Source organism: Triticum urartu, chromosome 1A, assembly GCF_056163025.1.
Source record: "Triticum urartu cultivar PI428250 chromosome 1A, HENAU_Tu73, whole genome shotgun sequence".
In the NCBI taxonomy this organism is placed as follows: Eukaryota; Viridiplantae; Streptophyta; class Magnoliopsida; order Poales; family Poaceae; genus Triticum; species Triticum urartu.
Genome location: NC_141873.1, coordinates 422,770,102 through 422,793,622, shown reverse-complemented (window position 1 = coordinate 422,793,622; position 23,521 = coordinate 422,770,102). Strand labels below are relative to the sequence as shown.

Below are 23,521 nucleotides of genomic sequence, written 5' to 3'. Positions count from 1 at the left end.
CATCTCCCACCCAAATGGCCGATTCACAAGAAGAGTAGTTTAATGTACAAACATTGTCGGCAAATGGAAATGTAATGAAGAAAAGGATGGGCAAGATATCATTCAAATATATGATGCTTGGTTAAACAGGATGGCATTGCACATTTCACATATATTATGGCTGGCTAAAAGACATGAGACTACATAATTCCCATATACGATATAGAAAATAAACAGGTGGCATTACAGAACATGTCTAAACTAAGCAGATGACATATATGATGTCAAAAGTAGGCACTGCAAGGCAACATATGCATGATATGACTAACATCATCATGCCAAGGTAGAGCAAACACCTTGGGGGTAAATAGGAGTGGTAAGCGGCGTCCGAATCCGCCTCAGAACAGATATCTTCCTCTGGATTACAATCTAGAGAGGGGTGGGGAGGGTTTTCCATTGAACCCACCATGGAGCGATGTCTACATGACATTGTATTGCCGCGCAAAACTCTTCTCTTTTTCTCTACATGTTCAGCATGACTGTGTACAATATCTGACATGCATACGAAAAAATATGGTGAGATTATGTAAGGAGAGCATGCAGAAATTTAGAGTGATGGTAACAACCAGTGGATCGATGTTTTTCCGTTGAACCAAAATAGCCCTAATGGATCGACGTGAATGTATAGTAATAAGTGATGCAACAAGTGTATAACCTCTTTGCCTTAGCCGTGTCGACCTCAACATCATTGGGTTGGTTGCTGAAGCAGTTGAGGCAGAGGTGGCTGTCAGAGGTGTGGAGGAAGATCTGAGGAATCTGTAGACGGCGTCCAGGGCACTGCTCTGTTGTGGTGGATCGTTCTGTCGTTGGAGCAGCTCCGGTGAGCCGTAAGACGTCAAGGCTAAAGCAGCACAAGACAGACATCGTCAATCTCAAGTGGGATTCTAATAGCATCTCCAATAGATGATGTAAAATGGATGTAAAATTAACATCACCAAAAATCACCTGACTAAAACAGATGAGGTAAAAACTGTTGACTCTGAACTTAACTGTCGAAACTGAAATTTACTGTGGAATCTGAATGCTACTGTCGAAACTGAACGCAATGGTAGCAGAGAGGCACTTGACATGTAGTTTAGGGAGGGCCTGCAGTTCATCTTCAACCTACACCCCCCTGAGCTGCCAGCCACCACCGGCCGAACCGCCGGCCCCAGCGCCGCCTCACCGCCCCAAAACAACTCGCCACCGCCGCCTCAGCCAGCCCTCTAGGCCCCCCCACCCTGAACCCTAAGATAGATAGTGGGGTACCTCTCCGGCGAGCCCCCGTCCCCGCTGCGGGTGGTTCTTCCTTAACTCCGGCGAGCCCCCCCAACCCCTGAAAACCGACTGCCCCAAAAGTCGATTCAGTCGACTGAAGTGTGGCTTAATCGGAGCAGAGCAGCAGCACCAGCGAGGGGGAGAGCAGCAGCAGCAGCTGGGCGAGCGAGCGATCGAGCGAGAGCCGGAGCAGCAGCAACAGATCCGGCTGGTATGGACGCCGCCGCCGAAGGGGCCTCGCACTGGGGGAGAGCCACCATGGAGATGTCGCCCGCGGCACCGGCTTCAAGGTAGCCGCTCCATGCGGGTGCGGGATGGAGCACCGTCGGTGCCGGGAGGTCGAGTTAAGGAGAAGGTGCGATGTGATGAGTGTACAACCTCTTTGGTGGCGCCGAGTAGGCCTCGGCTTCGTCCGAGGAGTCGGTGAGGATGCTGCGGTTCCGGTGGAGCAGGTTAAGGCGGCGCTGTGGGGATGGAGCAGCCGCGATAGACGAGGCGATCTTCGGAGCAGCTCCTTGGAGGTGGAGGACGGGGCGGCTGAACCGGCGGGACGACGAGATGGACGAGGGATCCTCATCCGGGGAGGTGGACGAGGGACGTCGAGCTGTTGCGATGGACGACGTCGTCAGGGAGGAGGCTCCGGCTAGGCAGCGGTGACGTTGCGGACGGAGGAGGGTGGGGTTTCGCGGCTGGAGCGGAGAGGTTATGGCGGCCTGGGATTTCGAATGGCGAAAAGGGGGCGATGGGAGGGGGTGAAGCATGACTTCGGAACGCGCTTGTCCAAAATGTAGGGTGTGTTACAAAAGTACCCCCCACCGATTTGAACTAGCGGCCCTTTCGGCTCAGGGTTAGAAGGGGGATTTCGCGTGTCGGGATTTGGCAGCTGGAGGGAGTTTTCGCGTGTGTTGTAATTTCGGGATAGCAAGGCGCGGGTTGTGAAGGCGCCAGTTTTGGGAGCACGGTATCTGAATTTTCGGGATATAACAAGACACGGGTTGAATTTTAGGGACAAGCCTAACGTGTAGTAATATTGTACTTGTACGTACCAAATCAATTTGCACTTCCCTCAACAAAAAAAAAACGAAAAAATAAAACTATTCACACCACACAAAGATAGAGTCTTGCCCCGTTTTACTATACAAATGTTATTCAAAGCTACACCCTCCTTCCATCTATATAGGACCTAATGCGTTTTTCGATGCTAACTTTAACCAAACATTAGAGCAATGATATATGACATGCAACTTACACAAAGCACACCATTGAATTAGTCTGTGAAAGGTTCTTTCAATGATATAATTTTCACATTGTGCATGTCATGTACTATTAATCTTGTCAATAGTCAAAGGCGGTCTTAAAAATCTCATTACGCCCTATATAGATGGAAGGAGGGAGTATGAATCCATGTTATGTTCGATTAAATTTTTTCGCTTGCTGTATAATGCATGTAACCTACTCATACCAACATTTTAGTGCATTCCAAATGTCTATACTACCGCTGCAATTTGAAATAAATTTGAATTCGTTTCTCTATTTCAATAAGAATCTACAATCATGATTGTTGCCAACTTCAACCATCATAGTTTCCTTTCTATCCGCCAGATATAAATTAGACGGCCTATAATGCAGGATGGCAGGCACACCATCATCAACAACTCTGTTTTTTTTATAAGAGTAGAGATAAAATATATTAAATATAGTATACCATGTTCATAACCACACCATGTGTATCACCGTTATATATATTCACACATCCGTCGGTTTGAAACACTATGATAAATTCTTCAAATATCTGAATTCGCTTTTTATAATGAAGTATATATGATCTCTATTCGTCTTTTACACCCACACAACCCTCTTATCTTTGTAGCTAGCGCTAACTTTCTCTTGTGCATGCACACGCCCGCATCCCTCTCACCCTCCCTCAGCATTCTCTAGCTCCATCGCGCAAATTCGTCTTTTCACTTTAGGTCGTTCACCCATGGTGTGTGTAGGCCCCCCAGCTCCTTCTTTACGGCACACATCGATCGATATGCCTCTCTAGCCAGGTGTGCCTAGCACAAACACAAGCTTCCCCTCTTCTCTTGTCACCGTCCATGCCTCACTCCCACCACTCTTTTCGTCATTCTCGTACTCGCACACTCCTCCCCCTCGATATAGTATGCCTCTCGTACCACCTCCTACATGCATCCCTCTCTCTCTATCCTTCTCCTCGTGCCTCATTTGTTCTAACACACACATGCATGTATACCGATCGATCTCCCAACATATACCTAGATCGACTTTAACTACCCCCCCATCGATCGACGTACCTCACAAGTTATGTCTCTCCTTTCTCTTACAAAGGGCGATTGATCTTCCTATGAAGTTATGTCTGCTTACCACAGCCACATCGTCCCCCCTCATCATTCGTGCATGCCTCCTGACCCGTCTCTCACACGCACGTGCATAGACAGCAAGCAGCCATCTCCTCTCTTATTGATATTGCGGGTGTGCCCTCCGTTTGTCTAGCAAGCCTATCCCACCATTTGTTAGAAGCAACTCCACTACCACCCCCTCCAACACTCTAGCTCTGTCTCTCTCCCAACCTTATTCATCTCCTGTACATATGCACGGATGCCGATCAATCTCCCTTAATACATGAGGCAGATCGATCTCCTTAATACATGAGGTAGGCCTCTCTCCTCCTCCACACATATACCAGCCATTGTACCTCTATAGTTAATTGGGGGACGTTGCTGCCAATGAAAGCATGGATCAATTTTAATTTAACACCTTCTCACAACTTTGTCTTCAGTTGTGATGTAATTATTAGCTCTGATCTGCTAATAATTGACATGCATTAGCAAGGAAGTTAGTTTTTTATTGTTTCCGAAAGAGCATCAATGGCAAGACACGCGAAACAAAAGCTGAAAGCTCACACCATTGTACAATTTGATGTCGCTGGAAAATTATTTGTATAGTATGTCAATTATGTAAAAAATGATGGAAGCTTGATAGCATTGCCAGAAGCCTCTTCATCATCCGGGTCCATGTGCCATGCACAAAATTATACTCCTTCGTTCCTAAATATTTGTATTTTTACAAACTTCAAACAGGCATATTTTAGAGTGTAGATTCACTCATTTTGCTTCGTATGTGTACTCCCTCCGTTCCTAAATATTCTATTCGTCTTAACAGAGATTTCAACAAGTGACTACATACGGAGCAAAATGAGTGAATCTACACTCTAAAATATGTCTATATACATCCGTATGTGCCAGTCCATTTGAAATCTCTAAAAAGACAAATATTTGAGTAGTCACTCATTGAAATCTCTAGAAATACAAATACTCCGGAGTATATTTAAGAACTGAGGGGGTAGTGCACAACCGCATGGGAGACTCAGCCCGGTCGTTGCGCCGCATTAATAGTGAGTAATGAGCAGTAAAATCATAAGCCCCACCTTTCCCACTGTAAGTTGCTTTGAAGAAGCAACCATCAATACGCTCTTCTTTGAATCCGCTCATACTAATCCATCCGTCACTATTTATACAGCGTGCTTCAGAAAAAAGAAAAAAATCTGTGGGACCAAGGCGACTAGCGATTGGCCTGAAAAATAGCATTGGTAGTTATAGCATGGCGTCTATTACTAGAGGGAATAATGCGTACACACATGCATGCAGTGCTTCCACTCCGGGTACACACATGCATGCACTTCGTAGTAGTACAGTACATGTAGAAAAGCAAGACACCATCGACATAATCACCCACGTCTACGCGCAAATCGTCCACAAGGACTACATGCAAGAGGAGGAAGATAGGACGCTGGCCTTCTTGGAGCGCAGGGCAACCTTGGACGACACTGTTCAGAAGCATGTTGAGCTCGCCACCAATGCCGCTGCTCCTCACACATCGGTTGGTGACCCGGCGCACTAGGGCGTGAGGATGTCGATGAACGTTGATGGATCCGTATGTATTTTTATCTTTCCGTCAAATCCATGTAGTAGTATATGATACAACAGTAATTATCTTACCTTTCGCATTAACTTCATAATTTTCGTACGTACTCCATGCATGAACGGCGCCAGAACCAAACTTCTCATTACTCTAGGCAAAATCGTTATTTTCTATCTATCAGTCGCGCCATGGAGCAGAACCAAATTTTACAAGTTACGAGATCAAAAGGAAAAGCCTGTTGTGTTCGCGTCGCACCCCCACATGGTTGGTCCGGCACGCCTCTCAAGCGGGAATGCGTGCGGTGTTGCATTTTCACTTACAAGTGGGACCACAGTTGAGCAAACCGACTATCGGCAAACCCCCACCCCGCCCACCGCGCGATGGCTGAGAAAACAGGAGGGAGAAGAGATGGCTATAGCACGGACTCCAAGAAAATTGGTGTCAGATGGGACTCGTGTGGGTGGAGTGTGCAGTACTGCTAGACATGAATGCTAGTTATGGCCCATGCCACCCCACTATATCGAGCCTATATCGAGGTACGTAGAATAGATTTCCTGTAGTCCGTGCTCAGCCCTCCTCTATCTCTCTTCTCAGCCAGCCAGCAGACGTGTGGAGCCCATCGTCTGTTTGCTCACATGCAGCCCCACATGTCAGTGAAAACGGAAGAGGACCCACTGAACCTGCACATCTTTCACCTCGACGTGCTGGTGATGAAAAACAAATCCAATAAAGATCTTCGGTGGCCGCTTTTGGAGTTACTCAAGAGTAGTAAGATTCTATTCACAGTTTAACCCAAGATGCACATCTCGTGGCTTCAACTACCACTCTATTTTCTTTCATGACACAACCTGGATGCTGGATGTCCCACGTGTCGGCAAAAGGAGGAAGAACCCGACCAAATCTTCGGTTCTGCTCTCGGATTAGACTAGTTGTGCTAACTTAAAAATTTTATTGTGTACTCCCTCTGTTCCAAAATACTTGACTCCCATTTGTCCAAAAATGGATGTACCTATATACTAAGACATGTCTAGATACATATATATTTTGACAAATAGAAGGCATGTATTGTGCAACGGAGGGAGTAGAATGGATGCAAGTTTTTGTATTGGGAAGAAGAGTACATCCATATATTGATAGAGCGCAATTTAGTAGATGTTCTATCACTTTTAGCTAGCACAGACGCAAGATCGAGCCTTCGTAGATCAACAATGAATGCATTGAGAAGGCACTAATCCAACTTACAGGAGTAGTAAAATGTATTCTTGTGGTTCTTGTTTTCTTTGGTCTTGCTTTTCTAGTCAAAATTATCGTTGGAGTTCATGCAAAACGGAGGTGCGTTTGGGGTCGTGCGTTGTAGTTGGCCTTACAAGTGGGACCGCAGTTAAGGAAACCGACAATCGGCAAACCCCCACCTCGCCCGCCACGCGATGGCTGAAGTTAGAGAAACGACGAGGTTGAAGAGATTTCTCTAGAACGGACTCCAAGAAATAATATGGTGTCAGATGGATGTCGTGGTGGTGGCGTGTGTCGTACTCCTGAAGTGAATGCTTGTTCTGGCCCATGCTACCCTACTACTCCTACTACTTACTCCTACTACTATATAGTATACTAGTATCGAGGATTCGAGGTGCTGGTTACGTACAACGAACACATTAACATATGGCTACAGTAAAAACAACCGCCAGACGCGCGAAGCATGTGAAGCTAGTACAAATAGTGTACTACTATTGTTGATTGGCCTCATCGATAACCTGTTGCAATGCACGTACAATTATGTATTCAGAAAATATTTTTTTGCCTCGTCGCACCACTCACTCAGAGAAGCGACTCAAAAGCCATTCATAAATTTAATAAGTTTATCATAGGCATATCATTTTATTACATACAACAGGTCATCAACCCACACCGACAACGAGGATACATTATAAATACTAAAGTTTTCACCACACAACAAATAACAAGCCATGAAATGAACTTTAACTCAACCATTCCGCGGCGTTGGAAACGCTTGCTTTGAACCACAAGTGATTCTCTGGGACGGGCCATCCGTTGTCGATCTGGAGACCAATGCAGGACTGATCATCCAGGCTGAAGCAGCCTACTATATCAGTACCAGGGTAGGGAACCACCCAAATGTCTGAGGTATAGACATAGTTGCTTCTCATAAATGTGTCAACACAGTTGGATCGCCTTTCACCATCATCGGATAGTTTTATCCAAGGAAGAGCGAGTTTTCTCCAAGACTATCAATTCTGTGCCAAGGAGAAGGAGTTGGCGCTAGCACACTAGTATCCATCCCGAATACCATGCAACGGGTGTTGGAATAGGTCCGGAGAGTGTGACAATGGGAGACACCTGCTTCCTTAGTAGTAACATCATCAGTGGGCTGTATACACACAAGAAGAGGTGATCCATCGGAATTAGTTGCCAGGTGCCACAAAGTATATGGGCGCTGCTCGTGATCATCACCATCGGCATCTCCCCCTTTTTTATAAAAAATTTCAAGTATAGGTTGTGGGATGTTCACAGGACCTTGGAAACACAAGAAGAAGGTTAATTAGTAAAGGGAAACTTGCTAACCCGCATGCATGTGGATGAAACAATTATAATTACGGTGGAAGACAAACGTACCGAAACTACTAGGATGCCATGCAAAAACAGTGCCACGAGTGGTGGCAGCAAACACAAGGCCCTCGTATTGAATTGCATCACAGTACTCATCCGTGTACATAAACCGATTTTTGAGCAATATCCATCGAGTCGAACCACGAAGGACGGCAACAAGCTTGTCAAAGATAGCAACAACATGCAAAAACAGTTCCAAGAGCGGTTGGGAACTCGACAAATTTCTATCTTCTGTAGAAGACAGTCACCATGATCGTATTTGAACGTGCGTACATTACCGGTGTGCTCAACCTCTGGGCAGTGTGCTTAGATTTTTTGAAGTGGAACCCGGTGAAGAGTGTACACATTCACAAGTTCCCACTCGCAGTTGGACCCAATGTAAACAACCCAATCTCCATTTGCGCCCGCCCAAGCCTTGCCCTCAAGCGATGGCATCTTAACATCATACGTATCATTATCAAGCGGCATCAACTAGCATAGGGCGAGGCCTCCGTCGTGCCGGCGCCAGTCATCGGGGTCACGGCGAAGAAGATAGGGGAGATCAAACCGCTCCTTGACTCTTGGGTTCTTTGTAATGATGTTATTAGTTGAGTCGAGAATGGGCTTGAACGAACCTGCCATGCTAGCTGAGGTGATGACGTCACACCGATCAATGAGTTCCTCCACCACGTCATCTTTCAGATCGGGGCAAGAATAACGGGGTCATTTCCGGCCTGTTCCTTCCATGGAGAAGACGATCGAACAATGGCAGAAGAAAGGGTGAAGGGCTGAAGGAAAATGGAGGAGGGAGAGGAAGAGCGTGCGACAGCAGTTCCAAATCGATAGGGAAAGGCGAAGAGTCGGTGGACGGTTGCGAGTTTGCCACGGTTCACGAAGAGGCGCCCCGGCCTACACGTCCGTTCGGAAATACTCCTACTACTCGCCGTCGTCTCACTGATATGTTGGAACGGGACCACATGTCAACGAAACATGGTGTGTAATTTCTCATGCAAAATGCGATCTGGCCGCGTTGGCCCGAGGTGCCGCATTAGTTATCGACCTTTATTTTTCTAATGGCGTGCCGATCAGTTTTGAAGCATGACTAACTGGTACTGTATGCAGAGAAAATGGGTTGTATTTGTCCTCCACAGTTTAGAGGCTGACTTGTGGGCCTAGCAAGTTGACGCGTACACAATCAGGAGATGATTGTACGTGGAGAGGATGACAGCAGGGACCCGCCAAGGTCATGGCAGTACGCAAGCAAGTGCCTCCTTATTTCAAGCCAATAAAAAAATGGCTCCTCCTATAGGATTTTTGACATCTGGGTCCCATGCCATTGTCAACATAGTCAATAAACGAGAGAATTGCACAATGAGCGGCTGACACCAGGGACCTAGCAGCTCGCCCAGTTATTTTCATTTTGGGTTAATTAGATAAATGCCACTCCAAATCTGGTGTATCCGAGAAATGCCACTGCAATTTCCAAACTTTGAAAAATTCCATTTCATGCCATTTCTAGTGGCATTTTTCGAAGTCTGGAGTGGCGTTTTTCAAAGTTTGCAAACTGCAGTGGCGTTTTTCAAAGTTTGCAAAAATTGCAGTGACATTTTTCAAAGTTTGGAAATTGCAGTGGCATTTTTATGAATCGCCATAATTGGAGTGGCATTTATCTAATTTGTTTTTGAGACGGAAGCAGGGTGTCAACTGGGCTGTGCGGGACACTCTGGCCTGTCTAGACAGCCTTTTCTTTTATGTTTACCACAGACTAGCCCAGTAATTTTTTTTTCTGAAAATGGCTAGCCCAGTTCTTTTGTGATTTGTCAAGTAAGTTGCTTTATCAGGCCTGTTGGGCTGCAAATCTTTCAAGACGAGGAGAGCTTCATTCGGCTGGCCGATAAAATGGCCTATCAGTAATGAGAAATGGGCTGTACATTTTCAAAACACATCAAACCGGCAATTATTTTCAAAAAAAAAATTTCATTTCGAGATTTTAAATTGCATTGATTTTTACGCGTGGACAATTTATTGGATTTTATATTGATATACATTTATTTTTAAAATCAGTCTGAATGTGACTCGAAATTTCCGGATTAAAAATAGTTCAGACCGCACCAACATATGTAAAATTTTGTATAATTTTTTAACCGTGGCCACAATATGGGCTGTAATGCTAACATAAAGAATATGGGCTCCAAAAAAACCCGTAAGAATTAGCAAATGGGTTGTAAATTATTTGAAATAATGGCAGATGGGATATATACTGTTTTCCACAGATTTGAGGCTTGCCACAGATGGCCTATAGACTGTTGGATGTCCATCCAACGGCTGTCGTGCTTCTTCAATCTCTGCTCTTCCTGCTCCAGCCGCTCAAACAAGCGCTGGCGGGACTGCCTGCTCCCTCATCCCCGCGGCCGTCTGCGCTGCCGCGCAGGCCTCACCGCCCCACCGTACTCCCATCGCTGGCCTAGCCATCCCTCTACTCACCCACACCTGCTGTTATTCTCCGGCGACGGAAGACGAACCAGTAAACCCTCGTACAGTCGTACTCCCCTCCGCGTGGGAAACAAAAACAACGGCCGAGTCTTCCCTACCTCCCTGTCGTTCCTTTCCTAGGCCTCGCTGTCGTCCACCACCCTGGTGCTCTCGGCGTGGCGTGGTCAGCGTGGTCAACGACCGACATGCATCTGAAGTGGACCGTACGTGGAAAGGCTGACAGCTGGGTCCACGGCCGCACGCAAGGAAATGCCTCCTTATTACGCGCAAAATAATGATTTCCTCCACCTGACATCTGGGACCCACTGAAACGGCCTCTGTATTTTGCGAAAAAAACGTTACCACCGCTGACAGCTCAGACCCACCAGCTATATCTTCGCACGCAAGGAAGTGCCTCCTTATTACGCACAAAAAAATGAATACCCCCCCTGCTAGCTGGGACCCAGTATAGTGGGCCTACTAAGTTGACGGGGACGGAGGGCTTTGTCAACTTAGTCAATATGCACGATTCTAGCTCTAGTGACCGTACGATGTCCATCCAACGGCCATAGTGCTTCTTCAACCTCTGGTCTTCTTGCTCCAGCCGCCCAAACCAGCGCCGGTCATGCCTCGTGCTCCTGCCTCCCGTGGCCGGCTGCGATGCGGCGGAGGCCTCACCGCCCCCTACTACTCCCACCGCTGGCCAGGCCATCTCACTACTCACCCACACCCCCTGTTATTCTGCGGCGATGGCAGCCTCACACCGCAGTGAACCAGTGAACCCTCGTACTCCTCTAAGCGTGGGAATCCACTGCCGCGTCTTCCCCGTCTCCGCGCCGTCCCCTTCCTCGGCCTCGTCGTCGTCCACTGCCCTGGTGCTCTCGGCGCAGCGTGGTCAACGTGGTCAAGGAACTGCTTCCATCGGACGTGGACTGTACGTGGAGAAGCTGACAGCTGGGTCCACGGCCGTAGCAAGGACGTGCCTCCTTATTACGTGCAAAATAATTATTCCTCCACCTCACAGCGGGGACCCACCGGACGGGCCACCGTATTTCGTGAAAAAAATGTTTGCCCCTGACTGCTGGGACCCACCAGCTACATCTTCACACACAAGGAAGTGCCTGATAGTCGGGACCCACCTGGTCGAAGCGTACGTAGCGTTGTCATTCTGGTCGCGAACATGTACGTACATACTGGTCGATGTAGAGGCGCGCACGTGTCGTAGTAGAGGCGCGCACGTGTCGTAGTAGAGGCGTGCATGTGTCGTAGTAGAGGCGCACACGTAGCATGTACACGTACGTACAACGGCTAGGGTGCAAGAGAGAAAATACGTCCACGTATGTGTACATACAGGCGGGGTCTCGAATGCCTACTCGCGCATACGTACGGCCAGGGCTCGTGTACATGGCTGGGTCGGAACGGACAAACAGCATCGTCGTCTTGTTCATGGGGAGGCAACGGAATGCGTCATGTTCATGGGGAGGCAACGGAATGCGTCATGTTCATGGGGAGGCAACGGAACGCGTGGGAGCCAACCGGCTAGGTCGGAACGGAATGTGTGGTCGTGTTCATCGGGAGGGCTTGGTCGGAATAGGCGATGGAAACGAGGCCTGGCATACCGCAAAACAGAGGAAACGGCCTTGTGTTCGACCGGCCACGTTCGAAATAGGATCCTGTTCGTCAGGAGGGGTCTGGCGTACTGCAAAACGGAGGAAACGGACCTCCTACGGTCGAAACGGGGGTCCTATTGATCGGGAGGGGTGCGGCGTACCGCAAAACGGACGAAATGGACTTGTGTTGGAGCACTACGGTCGAAACGGGGGTCCTGTTCATCAAGAGGGGTGTGGCGTACCGCAAAACGGGACTCCACGGGATACTGTTCATCTCCACCGTCGACCCCCTCCAGCCTCCATGAGCTACTGTTCATCCACCGTCGACCTCCTCCAGCCTCCACCTGCGACTGTTCATCCACTGGCTCCTGTTCATCCAGCATCCACCGCGCGCTACTCCACCGGCTACTGTTCAACCAGCCCTCTCCACGGGCTCCTGTTCAACCACCCCTCCACGGGCTGCTGTTCATCCTGCCCTCCACCGTCTACTGTTCATCATGCCCTCCACGGGGTGGTCCTATTCATCCAACCCTCCACGGGGTCCTGTTCATCCAGCCCCAACCGGCTCGATCGATCGGGGTCCTATTCATCCAGAGGCAACACCACAGGGTCTTGTTCATCCACCCCCACCAGGAACTATTCATCCAACCCCCCTGCAACGCTCACTGTTCATCCAGAGGCAGCATCGATCGGCTTCTATTAGCAGCAGTAGTGAAGGAATCGCTCGATCGGGTTCAGTTAACAGCCATCGATCGATCGCTCGGGTTCAGTGACGCGTAGCCTGCAGTGCAATCGCTCGGGTTTAGGTAGAGCCCAACGCCTCGCTCGGGTTCAGTTAGAGCCAACGCCTCGCACACACACGCGTACGTGTACGAGAGAAGCACGCATCGCTCGGCCCCCAACCTCCCACCGTAACCGGGAACTCCCCGAAATTTTCCTCCCCCTCGCTTCTACCATGGTTTTTTCCGTCATGGACGACCCAAAGATTGTCATGCAGCTGCGTCTCCGGCCCGCCCAGGACGAAAAGCCCATTTTCTGTCATGATTTTTTGTCATAGAAGTAGGAGCCCACCACATCTATGATGATACCGGGTTTTGTCACAATTATCGTCATAGAAGTGTTATATGTATGACAGAAAAAAAATTCGTTCGGCCCAAAATGTCACGGATGTGTCTTTTTTTTGTAGTGTTTATTCCTCACCTATACTCTGAGACTATGATCTCTCTTCTATTTGGGTTAAAAGATTTTGCTAACTCTAACTCTAGGTTCTCGTAATTACTTCCTTCCGGGGAGCCCCTTATTACAGATGATCGCCTGCTGCACCAGAAGATTCAGAAGATACTCTCTGATGCTATCCCGAGAACTTGTGCTCATTGCGTTTGCAATTCCCTTCCACGGTCAACCCCTATAGATAACTACATTCACTTGCCATTCTTACCTTAGTCCCGAATTGCTCTTGTTATTACAAGATACCCCGAAATACTCGTTGTTGTTCCGAGAATCCTTGTGCCTACTGCCATGCAGTTCCTTGTCGCCTGACTACACCTACAAATTAATCCTCACACACACCAAGGATTTGTTTCTCCCCAGTTGTTCATGTGTTTGACCAAAGCCTTCGAAATACTGTTTGATCTTCCGAAAATCCTCAGCAACTTATTGCTCTTGAAATTCTTGCTTGCTTGCATTATGGTTAATCCCATAAGTATAGTAATCTTATTGGCATCCTTTGACACTATCATTTTGAGCCCATTGATTCAATAAGTGTGAATGCTCGCAATCCTCAACCAGATCCTAGAATTCATCCTTCCGGCTCAGACACCATTTTAAACATGAGCTGGATCTCGATCAACCAAATTGCCATCGATTGTACACCTAAGGATATTCAAATTATCCATCCCTAATCAGAGCATTGCTTCTGACCCCTTGTCTTGGAATTCACAATTCCTTTGCATTTGAGCTTTGAGTTAGTCAGTTGTTTATATAATCTGACCTCCTTGCATTCTTTCTTCCTCTAGTTGAGTACCGACGCTCACATCAGATCCCTTATAGACCACCAGATCCTTTGTTGAATTTTGCCCGACATCGTCCTTCATATCCATTAAACTTGTGAGCCTTTCATCGGATACATAATGCCTTTGGTAAAATTGTATCCCCTGCTTTTGTCAACCATGCTCTGCTCCCGAGCTTGAGTTATTCGCTCCTGATGTTCGTGGTATATGTTTCTACGATGCCCCGATGGGTTGAACCTATGTTTCTAAGATTTCACATGTCATACTTATCTGGTATTGCACTAGGTAAAACTTTTAACAACTAATGTCATTTTCGAAAAGTGAGAGGTGAATGGAAGGTTATGCATTGAGGAAGTGGGAGTCGACCTTGAACCTTTGTGTTCATGCCCATGGACACGATGTAGATCATATCATGGAAGCTTCTTGTAATAATAACTATTTCCTTGATTTAATATCCTTTGGTATTGGTGGATTGATCTTTTGGAATCATGGTTCCGACCATATGTTCTTCTTTGATCCCATTTCTTGGGAAAACTTTAAGCACTTGTCTTCTATGGATCAATACACCTGTCCAACCTTTACTTTGGTCTGTCGTCGAGTATTACCCCCCCTGGTATCTCGAGATTGTCACGGAACTGCATAACTTCTTATGAGTTCTTCGTCAAGTACTACATTCTCACCGATTCCAAATATTTCACGAGCTCTGAGTTATTAAACCCTCAAGGACATCGATAACTGAATCGAGTCCGCATCGTGATTAAACAACTCTTAGTAACCTTCTTTACTTGCGAGTTTGTACCCGATCATGCCATTCCTAGCCTATTTGGCTATATCATTATCATACTAAATTTTTACTGTGCTACATGGTCCTTCACGAAGCACAATTTCCAATGATGAGCTAACCCTACGTCGATCTTCCTCGTCATATCATTTCACCTTGAACAGCAAACTTGATTTTCAGTAAGTGTCCTATCCTTGGTTCCAATAACCTTTCGCTTCATCATTCCTTTGACTTGATGTCATCACCGATTGATTACATCTTCATGAGATTCTTGAAAAATGTGCCGTGATCATCATCAGCATTCTAACATTGATCGTACTACATAAGCCCATATTTCGGGTGCACTTTTCAACCAATGTTTAATTGTGTATGTTTTCCTCGAGCATACCTCCTTATATCATTTGATCCGACAAATGTTATCACCTTGTTCACATAATTGTGGAAATACATCTTTTGGAAATCCCAATGAATTGTCGCTGAGATCATTAGCCGCCTCCTCATTCTCTCCATGGTTTACTGATGAACTCTTGTATCGGAACTCGCTTCCATAGTTCATTTCCCGAGAATCTTACGATGTCTTCTCATCAATTTGTGTCGCAAATTTTTCTTCTAAGGTATCCTGACCCCAATCAGATCTGAATCTCGGTCTGATATGATGGTTGGAACATATTTCCAAGAGATATAACATTGGTCTTTATGTGACCCGGTAAGGTGATGTCGTGCCTAGCACACTTGGCCTGAGGACTATTGTTATAGATTCCTTTTCAGCAAGGTTATCCATTCTTCCATGAGGAAATTGTAAGACTTATTCTACTAGCTATTCCTGATGGATCCTTTCTGTTTCCAAAGTCTGATCTTCACATGTTGACCATGTCAATGCTATCTTGAAGCATGTCTATGGTACTCCGATTTTCAACAAGAACATTTGAAGCCCAATGTTAAATGTTTCCTACTCAATTATCCAAATACCGTTGTATGGGTAATGTCATGAAATTTCTCCCCCCTTACCTAAAGAGTTTTCTACATTATATTCTGCCATGGATATCTTGCTTTGCTTGTCTTTGGGAAGGATATACCCTTGAATGATGTGTTTAAACACATTTTTCCTTTCCATTGTTCTGTTTAATCTGATAATCACATATTCCTTTCCATTGTTTTGTTTAACCTTCTTGAGGTTTATATGATCTAATCAGTAATATTCTCCTGCTTATGTAAACACCTCGTTGTACAATTCTGTCAGCAAGACCCTGTTACTATTGTTGATGACATTTCGGTAGCCACCGATGGGTGAGTACTTTGCCTATTGGTCTGCCTCGTTCAATGAGTAGGAAAATGGTTCTCTTCGTCCCTCACCCTTGGTACTGATGTTGTTGCCGACATAACTGATAGGCTATCCTCTGACATACCTTGATTACATGATCGTGCACGACATAATCGCTCTTCCTACTTTTAACCCACATGATGGGCCCATAACCCACAGGTCCCAGGATCGAAACCTAACTCTCATATACACCCTGTTGTCAAATATTCCTCACGCTTGACTTCTTATGTAATTCACGAGCCACCTGCCAGGAGATCTATTCTGGTTTCAACCGCAATGCTTATTCGTTGCTCTGAACCCCCTTTCCTGCTATGTTTCAGGCATATAAACATTGCTTACCCGCTTGAAACTCATTACTATACCTTCTTACTTTACTCTCGATATTTTCTTAAGTATCTATTCGAGATTTACTTTCTAGCACATTCCCTGAGTTATCCGCCAGATAGTCAACCTTGTAAGGCCCGTTCTTCCGAAGTTACCCCTTGTCCTTTCGTAAGTACGATGAAATTTCCGAAGAAAGGATGTCGACTTCATCATGATGGCTGGAAGCAGAGTAATGAAGACGTCAATGTAATGGATCGACCTGTTCGAGAAAAGCAACCAAAGACCGAGAAGAACCGTTAGACTTTCGTAACCTAGTCTTTCCCCTTAATCCACCCCTTAAAATCTCAGGACGAGATTTCTTGTAGTGGAGGAGAATTCTGATGCCTAGATAATTACGCTACAGTAATCCTCTACTAATGGTGCCAAGTCATCACAATTAATTTTTGCTAATCATCACTTTGTTCCAAACTGATCTCGAATTCAAATTTAAAAGATAAGTCAAATTATTATTTCTTTAAACTATAAAACTAAAATATTCGAATTTTGGTATAAAATCCCCTAATCAATTGTCAGTTGTAACCCACATCATTTGACTTACCATTTAATTTCTACGAAAATGTAAAGTGGTCAAACAGCTACCAAAATAGCCATTTTAGAATAAACAAATGTTTATGTGATTCCAAACCACTTGAAACTTTGTGGGCCTCTCCAAAATAATGACGACTATTTATATGACAAGTTTCATATTTTACATAATGCTTTTGCTATTAAAAATAAATAGAAAGCGGTAACTCTATTTTTCTAAAAAAATTAAACAGTAGTAAAAGGGTAAATCCTAGGTACTGTGCACTGTAGCCCAACAAAAATGCTAGACATACAAAAATTTACAAGCTTTTACAAGCTCTTTCCATCTAACAACCAATCACAAACATCTCCCCCCTGATTGTCACGAAGGTGGGCCGTCCCGCTCACTTGTTGACCAATAAAAACTAACCCCACCTATAAAAGCCTGTAAACTTTTTGTACGTGTAGCATTGCCGGTAGCCCAATGCTACAATGCATAGCCCAGCCCACGTAGCCGCCATCTTCAACCTCCTGTTCACTCCATCACGGTGGACGCCGCTCCCGCGTCCATGGCGCGGATGGCCACACGTCGGCCATCCTACGGCCTCCCCGACGTCGTGGGTGCCTACTAAACCGCTCTCACGGCCCCTCGGAGAACCCTACCCTCGCAATCCCCTTATTCTCGCTCTCTCTCTCTCTACTAGAGCTCGCGCCCGAGACTCCCGTCAGCGCCGCGTCGTCGTTGCCATGCTCCAAGGCATCCCCGAGCTCCTACAAGGTGGCCAGGATCCTCCTCGACCACGTCTCCTTCACCTACGCATCTGGATAGAAGCCAAAAGGCCATGTATGTTCCGCATCGAGCTGCCATCCCCACCACGACCGTCGCGGCCATAGCCGTCGATCTCCACCACCGGCGCCTCCCCGACCTTCCCTGAGCTCGCCTACGTCCTCCCCGGTGAGCCCTCCTCCGGATCCCCCTTCCTCCGCCTTGATTCGGTCACTGTTTGCCGTCCCCGAGCACATCCGAGCTCGCGTCGCGTGTATGTGTACGCGTACTAGCGTAAGCACGTGCGTGAGCTGCTGCTGCTTAACCGCCGTCTCCTGCTGCGGCGTACTGCTGCTGAAGCGCGCCCGCCCTGGCCTCGCCTCTGCCCGCCGCTGCTCGCCGGCCATCGCCCGCGGCCGCGTAGCGTACCCCTGCTGCTCCTTGCCATGTGTTGCTGCTCATACCGCTACTCTGCTCTGCTTGCTACTGCTGTCGCTACACTGCTGCTTCGTTTGCTGCAGCTCACGGCCGCTGCTACTTCTTTCCTTGTGCTGCTGCCGCTGTTGGCCATGGCCGCCGTGGCTTGTGCCTCGTGCGTGCTAGCCATGGCAAGCATAGCCAAGGCCTGGGTGTGCCGCTGCCAATGGCCGGCCCAATTAGTAGGTCTAATTAGTTTAGGCTAAATTACATGTTAATTAGTCTAAGGCTATTACAAGTGGACCCAAGCTAATTAACCTAATTAACTAGAATAGTTTAGTTGTTGTCTATGATGTGTGGCTCCCACCTCTAATTAAGCTAGATTAACAAATCTGTTAAACTAAGACAATGAAAATTGGGCCCCACTTTCACTATTCATCAGTGGACCGATCAAAGTTGACTGGGTCAACTGAGCCCTCCAGCCCCACATGTCATGCACATGCACACATTTCTGGGTACACTCCTGTGTACCCATAGCCATTTTTTTAATTCGGGTTAAATTTAATTCCAGGATTTCAGAAATGTTTAAAACTTCATAAAATCATATAAAATAAACCATAAGTCAGATGAAAATACTTTGTACATGAAAGTTGCTCAGAACGACGAGACGAACCCGAGTTCGCAGTCCATTCGTTCACTACATGTCCCTAGCATAGTGAACATGAAATTTTTCCCCTCCGGTTCATCTGTCCGAAAACGCGAAACATCGGGAATACTTTCCCAGATGTTTTCCCCCTTCGCCGGTATCGCCTACTACCACGTTAGGTCACCCCTAGCACTGCGTATTGGCATGTTATGCTTTGTGATGCTTTGATTGCTCTATTATTTATTGTGTTCTCTCTCTGTTACTTCTTTTCGGTAGACCCCGAGATTGTCAGCGACCCCCAGTTCGACTACGGTGTCGACGTCCCTTCTTCTTGCCAGAGCAACCAGGAAAGCCCCCCCTTGATCAACCCGATATCGCCTATTCTTCTCTCTACTGCTTGCATTAGATTAGTGTAGCATGTTACTATTTCCGGTTAATCCTATTCTGTTGCATAGCCTATCATTGTTGCTACTGTTGTTGATACCTTACCTGCAATCCTAAATGCTTAGTATAGGATGCTAGTTTATCATCAATGGCCCTACATTCTTGTACATCTGCCATGCTATGCTATCAGGCCGTGATCACCCGGGAGGTGATCACGGGTATATACTAACATACATACTATACAGGTGGTGACTAAAGTTGGGTCGGCTCGTAGAGTACCCGCATGTGATTCCGATGTGGGGGCTGAAGGGGCAGGTGGTTCCATCTAGGTAGTGGTGGGTCTGGGTTCCCGATGGCCCCCGACTGTTACTTTGTGGCGGAGTGACAGGGCAGGTTGAGACCACCTAGGAGAGAGGTGGGCCTGGCCCTGGTCGGCGTCCGCGGTTACTTCAAAATAACACGCTTAACGAGATCTTGGTATTTGATCTGAGTCTGGCCACTGGCCTATACGCACTAACCAACTACACGGGAACAGTTATGGGCACTCGACGTCGTGGTATTAGCCGAAGCCTTCGTGACGTCAGCGACTGAGCGGCGCGCGCTGGATTCGACCGTAAGCCTGCTCTTGTATTAAGGGGGCTAGGCCTGCTTCCGGCCGCCCACACAACGTGCAGGTGTGCAATGGGCGATGGGCCTAGACCCCTGCGCCATAGGATTTAGACCGGCGTGCTGACCTCTCTGTTGTGCCTAGGTGGGGTTGCGACATGTTGATCTTTCGAGGCTGGGCATGACCCAGGAAAGTGTGTCCAGCCAAAGGGGATCGAGCGTGTTGGGAAATGTAGTGCACCCCTGCAGGGAAGTTTATCTATTCGAATAGTCGTGTCCCTTGGTAAAAGGATGACCTAGAGTTGTACCTTGACCTTATGACAACTAGAACTGGATACTTAATAAAACACACCCTTCCAAGTGCCAGATACAACTCGATGATCACTCTCTAACAGGGCGACGAGGAGAGGATCGCCGGGTAGGATTATGCTATACGATGCTATTTGGTGAACTTACCATCTACTCTCTCCTATATGCTTCAAGATGGAGGCTGCCGGAAGCATAGTCTTCGTTAGGACTAGCTATCCCCCTCTTATCCTGGCATTCTACAGTTCAGTCCATAGATATTACCCATTTCATTGATACCAATGCATATGTAGTGTAGATCCTTGCTTGCGAGTACTTTGGATGAGTACTCACGTTTGCTTTCCTACTTCTTTTTCCCCTTTTTCCCGGTTATTGCGATCATATGATGGAGTCCAGGAGCCAGAGGATCCCGAGGATGATTCTACATGGAGTTCGGGTTCGAGGAGTAGTTAGGAGGTTCCAGGCAGGAAGCCTTGCCTTTTCGGTCGTTGCTAATTTTGTGCTAGCCTTCTTAAGGAAAACTTGTTTAACTTATGTCTGTACTCAGATATTGTTGCTTCCGCTAACTCGTTTGTATTCGAGCTAATGTATTCGAGCCCTCGAGGCCCCTGGCTTGTAATATAAAGCTTGTACTATTTTATTTGTGTCTAGAGTTGTGTTGTGATATCTTTCCGTGAGTCCTTAATCTTGATCGTACACATTTGCGTGTATGATTAGTGTACGGTCAAATCGGGGGCGTCACAGTGTCAACTTTAGATCCCACACATTTGGAGAATGTTCAATCTTATGAATTTTTTTATAAAAGTGGGTTTGGAGAGGTCATGACTTTAGTTAATGTTAATCCCACTATTTTGGAAGAGTGTCAACTTCGCATGCATGTGGATCGTGTTGAAAATATTTTATATGATAGCTATATTGTTGAATTTGATTATGATTCTACATGTAATTATTATGAGAGAGGAAAATATGGTTGTAAAAATTTTCATGTTACAAAATTACCTCTCGTTATGTTGAGATTGATATTGTTTCTTTCTTCTTCCTTGCATATGGTAGTTTTTGCTTGCCTTGATAATTTGTTTGCTTATAAAATGCCTACGCATAGGAAGTATGTTAGACTTAAGTGTGTTTGTCACATGTTTTATGATGCTCTCTTTGTGCTTCAATTCTTGTCTTTCATGTGAGCATAATTAAAATCTCAATGCCTAGCTAGGGGCGTTAAACGATAGCGCTTGTTGGGAGGCAACCCAATTTTATTTTTGTTCCTTGTTTTTTGTTCCTGTTTAGTAATCAATAATTCATCTAACTTCTGTTTAGATGTGGTTTTATGTTTTTAATTAGTGTTTGTGCCAAGTAGAACCTTTGGGAACACTTGGGGGAAGTCTTTGCGATCTTGCTGTAAAAACAGAAACTTTAGCACTCACGAGATTAGCTGTCATTTTTTACTGGAGAGTGATACTAGGTTGATTCTTTTTGAAGATGATTAATAGACAAATTCCTCACGTCCAAAAATTTATTTAAGAATTTTTGGGGTTACAAAAGTATTCGAAACCTACAGATTACTACAGACTGTTCTGTTTTTGACAGATTCTGTTTTTCGCGTGTTGTTTGCTTATTTTGATGAATCTATGGCTAGTATCGGGGGGTATGAACCATAGAGAAGTTGGAATACAGTAGGTTTAACACCAATATAAATAAATAATGAGTTCATTATAGTACCTTGAAGTGGTGGCTTGTTTTCTTATACTAACGGAGCTCATGAGATTTTCTGTTGAGTTTTGTGTTGAGAAGTTTTCAAGTTTTGGGTAAAGATTTGATGAATTTTGGAATAAGGAGTGGCAAGAGCCTAAGCTTGGGGATGCCCATGGAACCCCAAGGTAAAATTCAAGGAAAATCAAAAGCCTAAGCTTGGGGATGCCCCAGAAGGCATCCCCTCTTTCATCTTCGTCTATCGTTAACTTCACTTGATGCTATATTTTTATTCACCATATGATATGTGTTTTGCTTGGAGCGTCCTGTATGATTTGAGTCTTTGATTTTTAATTTACCACAATCATCCTTTCTGTACACACCTTTTGGAAACACACATGAATCATAATTTATTAAAATACTCTATGTGCTTCACTTATATCTTTTGAGCTAGATAATTTTGCTCTAGTGCTTCACTTATATCTTTTTAAGAGCACGGTGGTGGTTTTATTTTATAGAAATTATTGATCTCTCATGCTTCACTTATATTATTTTGAGAGTCTTTTAGAACATCATGGTAATTTTCTTTGTTTATAAAATTAGTCCTAATATAATAGACATCCAAGATGGGTATAATAAAAACTTTCATAAAAAGTGCATTGAATACTATGAGAAGTTTGATACTTGATGATTGTTTTGAGATATGAAGATGGTGATATTAGAGTCATGCTATTTGAGTAGTTATGAATTTAGAGATACTTGTGTTAAAGTTTGTGGTTCCCATAACATGCACGTATGGTGAACCGTTATGTGATGAAGTCGGAGCATGATTTATTTATTGATTGTCTTCCTTATGAATGGCGGTCAGGGACGAGCAATGGTCTTTTCGTACCAATCTATCCCCCTAGGAGCATGCGCATAGTGCTTGGTTTTGATGACTTGTAGATTTTTGCAATAAGTATGTGAGTTCTTTATGACTAATGTTGAGTCCATGGATTATACGCACTCTCACACTACCACCATTGCTAGCCTCTCCAATACCACACACCTTTAGCCGGTATCATACACCAACCATATGCCTTCCTCAAAACATCCACCATACCTACCTATTATGGCATTTCCATAGCCATTCCGAGATATATTGCCATGCAACTTACCACCGTTCTGTTTGTTATGACACGTTTCATCATTGTCATATTGCTTTGCATGATCATGTAGTCGACATCGTATTTGTGGCAAAGCCATCTTTATAATTATTTCATACATGTCACTCTTGATTCATTGCATATCCCGGTACACCGCTGGAGGCATCCACATAGAGTCATATTTTGTTCTAGCATCGATTTGTAATTTTTGAGTTGTAAGTAAATAAAAGTGTGATGATCATCATTATTAGAGAATTGTCCCAAGTGAGGAAAGGATGATGGAGACTATGATTCCCCCACAAGTTGGGATGAGAATCCGGACGAAAAATTAAAAAAAGGAAAAAAAGAGGCCATAAAAAAGGGAAAAGGCCCAAATAAAAAATAGAAGAAAGGAAAAAAAGAGAAATGAGGGAAAAATAGAGAAGGGACAATGTTACTATCCTTTTACCACACTTGTTCTTCAAAGTAGCACCATGATCCTCATGATAGAACTTGTCTTGTATATTCCAATGATGGGCTTCCTCAAAATGCCCTAGGTCTTCGTGAGCAAGCGAGTTGGATGCACACCCACTTAGTTTCTTTTGTTGAGCTTTCATACACTTATAGCTCTAGTGCATCCGTTGCATGGAAATCCCTACTCACTCA

At 45.6% G+C, this 23,521-nt stretch overlaps 1 long non-coding RNA gene across 1 annotated transcript; it reads left to right on the top strand.

The window, feature by feature from the left end:
• Positions 1-17,474: 17,474 nt before the first annotated feature.
• LOC147991513 (uncharacterized) lies at positions 17,475-20,685 on the top strand. The gene is made up of 2 exons (XR_015613932.1): positions 17,475-17,875; positions 20,442-20,685. It is a non-coding gene; the product is annotated as an uncharacterized LOC147991513 (long non-coding RNA).
• Positions 20,686-23,521: the final 2,836 nt, after the last annotated feature.